Source organism: Rattus norvegicus, chromosome X, assembly GCF_021556685.1.
Source record: "Rattus norvegicus strain SHRSP/BbbUtx chromosome X, alternate assembly SHRSP_T2T, whole genome shotgun sequence".
In the NCBI taxonomy this organism is placed as follows: Eukaryota; Metazoa; Chordata; class Mammalia; order Rodentia; family Muridae; genus Rattus; species Rattus norvegicus.
The window spans coordinates 21,190,183-21,199,661 of record NC_141554.1 but is presented as its reverse complement, the minus strand read 5'-3'; the positions used below and the strand labels follow the sequence as shown (position 1 = coordinate 21,199,661).

General features: G+C 44.2%; 1 non-coding gene across 1 annotated transcript; it reads right to left on the bottom strand.

The window, feature by feature from the left end:
* Positions 1 to 6,631: 6,631 nt before the first annotated feature.
* Positions 6,632 to 6,768, bottom strand: LOC120099442 (small nucleolar RNA SNORA70). Its single transcript, XR_015647175.1, has one exon. It is a non-coding gene; the product is annotated as a small nucleolar RNA SNORA70 (small nucleolar RNA).
* Between the last annotated feature and the right edge of the window lie 2,711 nt (positions 6,769 to 9,479).

The following is a 9,479-nucleotide window of genomic DNA, read 5'->3' as shown; positions in this document are numbered from 1 at the left end:
AGATGACACAGGTGGTTAGAACAGTGGCTGCTATTCCAGGGAACCTGAGTTTGATTCCCAGCATTCATACGGTGGTCCATGCAAGTGGTGCTCACAGATCCATGCAGGCAATACGGGCAGACATGTAAAAACAAACAAAATAAATTAATTAAAGTGAACTCCTTAGCCTCTCACCTCCACCATCTCCATAAGGTCCCAATCCCACTCCTAGACAACCACAAATCAACTGTCTATAGATTTCCTTTAGCCTAGACATTTTATATAAGTGCAATATGTCGATTTTAAAGATGCTCATTTTTATTTTATGTGTATGAGTGTTTTGCCTGCATGTATGTGTATATGTGTACAACATGCATTCAGCCCCTATGGGGCCAGAAGAGGGCACCATCTTCCCTAGAATTGGAGAGACAAATGTCTGAGCCCCCATGTGAGTCCAGTACAAGAGCTGCACGCGCTCTTACCGGTGGAGTCATCTCTCTAGTTCCCATATGTAGATTGGGGGGCAATGTTTGTTTATGTTGTTTTGTTTTTGGAAACAGGATTTCTCTGTGTAGCCCTGGCTGTCCTGGAACTTGCTCTGTAGACCAGGCTAGCCTCAAACTTACAGATCTACCTGCCTCTGCCTCCCAAGTGCAAGGACTAAAGGTGTGCATTGCCACCTCACCCAGGGCTGGAGATGTTTTAATGTCTAGCTTAGCATAAGGTTTGAGGGTAGTGGGGTTGGGGATTTAGCTCAGTGGTAGAGCGCTTGCCTAGCAAGCGCAAGGCCCTGGGTTCGGTCCCCAGCTCCAAAACAAAACAAACAAACAAACAAACAAACAAACAAAAAAGGTTTGAGGGTAGTAGTGGTCATTTTTTGAGACATGGTCTCCCAGGCTAGCCTGAACTCTTTGTGATGCTTCTGACTCAGCCTCCCAAAAGAGCTTTACCACAGCATAGGTTATGAAGGTTTATACATATTGTAACAAGTAGTCTCTTCTTTGTTCTTTTCATTACTGAGTATTAGCCTAGTCAGTGCTCTATTAATGGTACCCCAAATCACTCACTATCAGCTTTCGGTTACAAAGCAGAGCACCCCCTGAGATCCACATACAGACACACACATACAAAGGGTTTTTATAATGTTAAAAACAAACCTAAAAATAAATACAAAACCAAAAAAAATCTTCCAAAAATATCCCAAAATGCTTTTTAACAATACATAACATCATTGACTCCAAACTACTTTTCAATAATTATCTCTAAAATTGCCCAAGAGCCCTAACTCTGCCTATAAATACTCCCAAACTCCCTTTCCTGAGTCTCACAACTACACCCACAAACTGTAAAACTGTAATCCCAAACTCTACACTGTTTAATGATTTTCATGCCTAACTTGTCCGGCCCTGCCTCTGTGTGTGTGTGTGTGTGTGTGTGTGTGTGTGTGTGTATGTGTGTGTGTGTGTGTGTGTGTGTGTGTCCTTTGTGCGTTATTTCTGACATTCCTGCCTTTCTTTTCCTGCTTTTCTTTCTTTCTTTCTTTCCTTCTTTTCTATTCTTTTGTTTTGTTTTGGAGAAAGTGTTTTTCTCAAAGCACTGGCAGCCCTAGAACTATGTAGAGCAGTCTGGCTTCTGCCTTTCAGTGCTGGAATTAAAAGTGTGCACCATGATACCTCTTCCCTTCCCCCCCCCCTCTCTCTCACACACACACACACACACACACACACACACACACACACACACACACACACACACCTCATTTAGCCCAGGATTGTCTCAAATTTACCAAAGATCCTGCTGCTTCTCTAGCCACTTCCTAAGGGGTAAGATTACAGACATTCACCACCATACTAGGCTGGAAGTTTCCAGGCCACCCACCCGGGAGAAACAGAGGATAGCCACAGGAAGAAGAGAGACTCTGCCTCAAGAGTGGATGAATGGGGCTGGAGAGATGGCTCAGCGGTTAAGAGCACCCAACTGCTCTTCTAGAGGTCATGAGTTCAATTCCCAGCAATCACATGGTGGCTCACAACCATCTGTAAGGAGATCCGATGCCCTCTTCTGGTGTATCTGAAGACAGCTACAGTGTACTTATATATATAATAAATAAAATAAATCTTTAAAAAAAAAGTGGATGAGGGCTGGAGAAATGGCTCAGTGGTTAAGAGCACTGGAAGTTCTTCCAGAGGTCCTGAGTTCAATTCCCAGCAACCACATGGTGGCTCACAACCATCTGTAAGGAGATCCGATGCCCTCTTCTGGTGTATCTGAAGACAGCTACAGTGTACTTATATATATAATAAATAAAATAAATCTTAAAAAAAAAAGTGGATGAGGGCTGGAGAAATGGCTCAGTGGTTAAGAGCACTGGAAGTTCTTCCAGAGGTCCTGAGTTCAATTCCCAGCAACCACATGGTGGCTCACAACCATCTGTAACGAGATCTGATGCCCTCTTCTGGTGTGTCTGACAGCTACAGTGTACTTATATAAATAATTAATAAAATTTAAAAAAAAAGTGGATGAAAAGCACAGACTCCTGAAAGCTGTTCTCCACTCTGTACATTTACTTCTTTCTGAACACACACACACACACACACACACACACACACACTCACACACACACACACACTCACACAATTTTAAAACCCTAAAACGTGTTTTTCTCAACTGTACCATCTATATCATGCCCCAAGATTTCCCAACCACACCCTAAAATTGCCCCTCAGTATCCCCTAGTGCTATTTGAAACCGTCCCCCATTTACAGTCCCAATCTCCCAACTATACATAAGCCAGTCTCCAGTGACCCTTTGTCCCTTTGTTGGTTCCAACAGCACCTAAGTACTTTCCAGTAGTCCCCAGTTATGCCCTTACATTTCCCCCAGTGATTCCTCATGATCACTTCCAACTTCACCCCTCAAAGCTTCGGGGTTAGCTTTTCTGTGCTTGCCATAACTCACCATCATTGACCTGGTGGCCCAAGACAAGAGAAATTTGGAAATCTGTTCTTTCACAGTTCTGGGGACTAGAAATCTAAAATCAATTTCACTGAGCCAAAATCAAGGTGTCACCAAAGCTGCTCCCCCGAACTCTCTAAGAGAAAATGTAGTCTTTATCTCTTCCGGCTCTTTGTGGCTGCTGGCCTTCCTTATCACCATAAACTCTGTCCCCACTCTATCACTTCCTCCTCGTCTGACAGTCAGACTCACTTCACAAACCTTTCACGAGAACACTTGTGGTTACAATTAGGGTCTACTTGGATAATCCAGAATAATCTCCCCATTTCAACATCCTTCATTTAGGAGCTAAGAGTGCTGATGTATGTCTTCAATCCTAACTTCTCAGGAGACTGATTTTATAGATCACACAGGAGTTTGAAGCCAGCCTTGGCAACATGGCAGGATCCTGGTTTCTCTAAACCAGGTGTGATAGTGCGCACCTTCAATCCCAGCACTGGAGAGGCATGGGGAGGTGGATCTCTGTGAGTTTGAGGCCTGCCTGGTCTGCATAGTGAGCTCCAGCCAGAGCTATGCAGTGAGACCCTGTCTCAAACAAACACAGAAGCTAAATAAGTGTTTAAAGCAACCCTTTGATTTAGTCACATCCGCAAAGTCCTTCTCAAGCTCTCCCTCCCATTCTCGGTCTTGCTTTTCGGTCTGCTCCCCCTCCTGCTCTCTCAGTTGTGATATAACACACATGAGGTCCAGTGGGCTGGCTTAATGAGTAACAGACCCTGCCACAAAGCCTGAAGACCTGAGTTCAATCCCCTGAACCCATGTAAAGGTCAAAGGAGAGAACTGACTCCTTCAAGCTGTCCTCTGACCTCCATATGATATATGATGCACACACAAACATATACAACACTATATATACATATATATACATATACATACATATATATAAAATATAAACAAATACATGTTTTTTCAAAAGCTGCAGAGTGGGGGCTGGAGAGATGGCTCAGTGGTTAAGAGCACTGACTGCTCTTCCAGAGGTCCTGAGTTCAAATCCCAGCAACCACATGGTGGCTCACAACCATCTCTAATGGGATCTGATGCTCTCTTCTAGTGTGTCTGAAGACCGCTACAGTGTGCTCATATATAATAAATAAATAAATCTTTAAAAAAAAAAGCTGCAGAGTGTGATGGCGCACCACCTCTAATCCTGGCCACTGAGAAGGCAGAAGCAGGTAGATTTTTTTAATTTTTTTATTTATTTAATGTATGTGAGTACACTGTAGCTGTCTTCAGACACACCAGAAGAGGGCATCGGATCCCATTACAGATGGTTGTGAGCCACCATGTGGGTGCTGGGAATTTGAACTCAGGACCTCTGGAAGAGCAGTCAGTGCTCTTTTTCTTTTTTTTTTTTGGTTCTTTTTTTCGGAGCTGGGGACCTAACCCAGGGCCTTGCGCTTCCTAGGTAAGAGCTCTACCACTGAGCTAAATCCCCAGCCCCACAGTCAGTGCTCTTAACCGCTGAGCCATCGCTCCAGCCCCAGCAGGTAGATTTCTTATGAAACTATGCCAACCTGGCAGTCTACTTAGCAAATACCAGTCCAGCCAACTATTCATAGTGAGACCCTATCTCAATAAAAAGATAAAGACAAGAAAGACAGAAAAGAGAAAACTCATGGGTCAGGACAAAGGGAACTCTAGGAGGGCAGTTACCACACTCCTCAATGATCTTAGAACTCTACCATAAGTATCTACTGCCATTCTGTCATGCCCTGGTCCCTCAACTCTATTTCCAATCTTACCCCCAGAGGTCCCTACCTCATCCCAAAATTCTGGCAGCCCCCTTTCTTTCTTTGCAAGATCATCCTGCTAAATGATGGCTGGTCAGAGACCCCAGCCACCCTTGATCACAAGGTTTATGTAGCCCTAAACACCTTCAATCTTACTTCCACCTGTGCTCCCTCTGCGTTCTACATCTCCATTCCACTGGTCCCAAGTTGTCTCACAGTAAACCCCTGTTACCTCAGATGGGAAGGAGGGTGGGACCTGTTAAGGAGATTGAGAGTGAGGTTAAGACATGGTTTGTCTCAAGAAAGCACTTGTCATGGACACACTTGGGACTGGTATATGAAGTTGTAACACTGGGGGAATGGGAAGGAATAATTAATCTGTAAATAGTTGGCTTTCAGTCTGTTGCAAGGTTTTGTTTGTTTGTTTTTTTTTTTTACACCATTGTGTCTTTTCATCAGACCATGCTTTGATTTTTCTTTGCTCTTTTTTTTTTTTAAGGCAGGGTCTCTCTACATAGCCCTGTCTGTTCTGGAACTCACTATGTAAACCAGGCTAGCTTAGAATGCACAGAGGATCCACATACACCCACCCGACTTCTGAGTATTGGGATAAGTGTGCACCACCGTATCTAGCTTCCTTAGTTATTTTTTTTCTTTTTTTCAGAGCTGGGGACCGAACCCAGGGCCTTGTGCTTGCTAGGCAAGCGCTCTACCACTGAGCTAAATCCCCAACCCCCTTAGTTATTTTTTTAAAGATTTATTTATTTATTATATATAAGTACACTGTAGCTGTCTTCTGGTACACCAGAGCTGTCTTCTGATACACCAGAGCTGTCTTCTGATACACCAGAAGAGGGCATTGGATCTCTTTACAGATAGTTGTGAGCCACCATGTGGTTGCTGGGAATTGAACTCATGACCTCTGGAAGAGCAGTCGGGTGCTCTTAACCACTGAGCCATCCCTCCAGCCCCCTCCCCTTAGTTATTTTTAAGATGAAGTCTTGATTATGTTGCCCAGGCTAGACTCATTCTCTTGACCTCACACGATCCTCAGCCTCCTGAACAGCTGGGGCTACACGAATGCATTGCCTTTCTGGCTCAGTCTGTCGCTCTTGATCTGGGTATTGCTGACAGGGGAAGCATATTCAAATCATGGGTTTGATAAACTGGATAACCTCAGAGCAGGTGACCCCACGTTACTGTACCTTGGCTTTCTTATCTATAGGCTAAGATAATAAACCCTCCTCAGAATTCTAGTGTAAGGATAAAAATGAATTAATAAACAGTGGGTTGTTTTGTTTTTTTATGTTTTGTTTGAGATAAAGTTTTTCTCTGTAGTCTTGGCTATCCTGGAACTCACTCTCTATGTAGATCAGGCTGCCCTCTCCTCAAACTCATAGACTTCTGCTTGCTTCTGCCTCCCCGTGTGTGCTGGAATTAAAGGTGTGCACTACGGCCAGCCAGCTTTTTTTTTTTTTTCAAACTGGATGTGAGATTTATCTCCAAGCATGATTCTGTGAGTTGTGGGAGAGCCCAGTGGAAACTCTCAGGAGCTGAGTGCGGACTCTCCACTTGTCCAGGGGACCATGATTAGGGGTATACTTGACTACATAGCCTTCGGGAATGAGCCACTTCTCAGCCACCGCGTCTTCAAACTCAGCTGCATTCAATTTAGAGACCCCACGTATTCAAGGTGTGGCTCTTCTAGCAACAAGTTGAACTTGGCTCTATTCAGGGGCTCCATCTCAGGTTCCTTATTCTGCAGCTTGGTGCAGATGGACGTGATGACTTGGCCAATGGGAACCCTGGCTGCTGTGTCCTGGGCCTTCCCAAAGTTACCCACATACCCACCTGGAGGCTAGATTGGGGGCAGCCATTAAAATGAGAAACATGAATATCCACTGGAAAATTGTCTCCAAGGTCCCTTAGGGTAACTCATATAGGCAACAGGCTGCACGCACTCCCAAGGACACTGCATTTGCAGCCTCTGCACACAAAAACCCAGGTTTCTTTTGCCACTGGAAGTTTTAAACATATTCTTCAAAAAACTGTTCTAGAGTTCTGGAGAGATGGCTCAGCCATTAAGAGCACTAACTGCTCTTCCAGAAGTCTTGAGTTCAAATCCCAGCAACCACATGGTGGCTCACAATGGGATCTGATGCCCTCTTCTGGTGTGTCTGAAGACAGCTACACTGTACTCATATAAATAAAAATAAATACATCGGAGAAAACTGTTCTACAGAGGTATGGGAGAGGTATGGTGGTGCACACCTTTAATCCCAGCATTGGGGAGGCAGAGGACAGGTAGATCTCTATGAGTTGAAGGCCACCCTCATTTAAATACGAGTTCTAGGACAGCCAGAGCTATGTAATGAGACATAGTCTCAACTCCTTCTCTGCCCCCAACCCACATTGTATTCTAATATTTTAAGGAAGAGAGATGTTCTTTTTCATTTTTCTTATTAATCTTATTTTATGTGTAAGAGTGTTTTGCCTGCATATATGTAGGTATGCCACCTTTGCCTGATGTCCACTGAGGCCAGAAGACAGATCTCTTGGAACCGGAGTTAAAAATGCTAGTGAGCCACCATGTGGGTTCTGAGAGCTGAATTCAGGACCTTTGCAAGAGCAAAGAGTGCTCTTACCCACCCCTTCTATGTTATTTTTGAGACAGGATACTGCTATGAACCAAGGCTGACCTCAAACTTGTGTTCCTCTTGCCTTATCCTCCTGGGGTGGGATTATAGACACCGCTATGCCTGACTTAAGGATTTTACCTGTCGAACATTCAGTTAGAATGCTTCAAAGCATAAATATAAAAATTGTCCAATTATATAAACTTCTCAAGAAGAAATGTTTTAAAAGGAATTTAAAAAAAAATCTTACGGGCTGAAGAGATGGCTCAGCGGTTAAGAGCACTGACTGCTCTTCTAGAGGTCCTGAGTTCAACTCCCAGCAACTACATGGTGGCTCACAACCATCTGTAATGGGATCTGATGCCCTCTTCTGACGTGTCTGAAGACAGCGACAGTGTACTCACATACATGAAATAAATCTTTAAAAAAAAAATCTTACAATCGTGCCAGGAACTGTTGGCACACACCTTTAATCTCAGAATTTGGGAGGCAGAGGCAGGCAGATCTCTGAGTTTGAGGCCATCCTGGTCTATAGATTGAGTTCCAGGACAGCCAGGGCTATACAGAAAAACCCTGTCTCAATAAAGCTTTATTTTTTACAATGTCTCTTCTTGGGGCTAGAGAAGATGGCTCAATAGTTAAGAACATTGTTGCTCTTCCAGAGGAAGGCATGGGTGCAGGGGAAACACTTATGCACATAAAATGTATCTAACAGAATAACAATAAGGGATTAAGAAACCAATCAGAGTGGATGTCAGCATTTGCTCTCGTAGAAGACTTAGGTTCTGATGCTCAGTATCCACATAAAGGCTTATAGTCACCCGCAACTCCAGTTTCAGGGCACCCAGTGTCCTCTTCTGACCTCCACAGGCTCTAGCATGCACATGGTGCACATACATACAGGCAGGCACAGACACATACCCTAGATAAATAGATGGATAAATAAATATTAAAAAAAATAGTAGCCTGGAGTAGTGTTGGTGGTGGATGGTCTTCAATCCCTTCTCTGGGACGGGAGTAGAAACAGGAAGATTTCTGAGAATTCAAAGCCACTGTGGCTTTAATTAATGAGCTCCAGGCCAGCTAGGGCTACAGAAGTCACTCCTGTCTCAAACCAAGCAAAATACAGCCTTCAAAAATAGCTGAAGACTCTAGCCTTTCTTCTGTGGAGGGTCCCCATTGTGAGATGGTTATGTGTGTGCAGAAATGTGTGTATTTACAAAACCAAGCGAGGCACCTGGGAAGTGAGCTTAGCAGTAGCACCAGCTACAAGCCCAGTGAGCTTCCTTGTCTTTTCCTTCCAGGAGCGCTTGTATCTCAGACCATTCTGCAACTCGCTGTGTAGCTAAGGATGATCTCGACCAAGAAACTCTCTGCCTTTCACTTCCCTCCCACTGTGATAACAGAGCTGTCCCACCCTACTCCCACACCCCCTTTCACAAATTTTCTCCTGCTCCAACTGATGGTCTCAGGATGTTGGGAAGTAAGAAGGGAGAAGTGGTGGGCTCAGGTGTTTTATGAGCTACATGTACCTCTTGGTATCAATGGAACGTCTGTGTCCCCGTCACCCTGCATTTATCTGTCACACCAGCTCCTACTAAATGATCAAGTGAATTAGTGAACAGATCGATTAAGGTCGGGGAATTTCTCCTATGCAAAAGAGCTGGTCTGTCTTTTTCATTATTTATTTCTTATCCTCATAAGTTTGTCAACACAGCTTATGGCCCTACTTGATAGGGCAGGAGAGTGGAGGCAGAGTGGAGCAGGTCTTCTGCATTATTCAAATAGTTCATTATGATTAGAGTCATTCTCTGGAAACCAGACCTAATTACTATCCGTCCACTCAGTCACCCATCTGTCAAAAGCTTCATTAACCATCTATTGCGTAGTACAATGATCATAGTACAATAAATACTTTAGATAACAACAAAACAGGCTGAGCTCTTTCTGGAAGACCAGCTCCGTGGCTGGACTGTGGGCAACACAAGGGCAGGGTTTCAGCACCACCTTCAAGGAATGTCGTTGCCTCACTCACAGAGTGGCTTGAGAAGACGTGGATGGGTACCAAGAAGTTGGGGTGCGGGCCAGGATGACCCAGGACTAAGAGCCGGCATTGGTT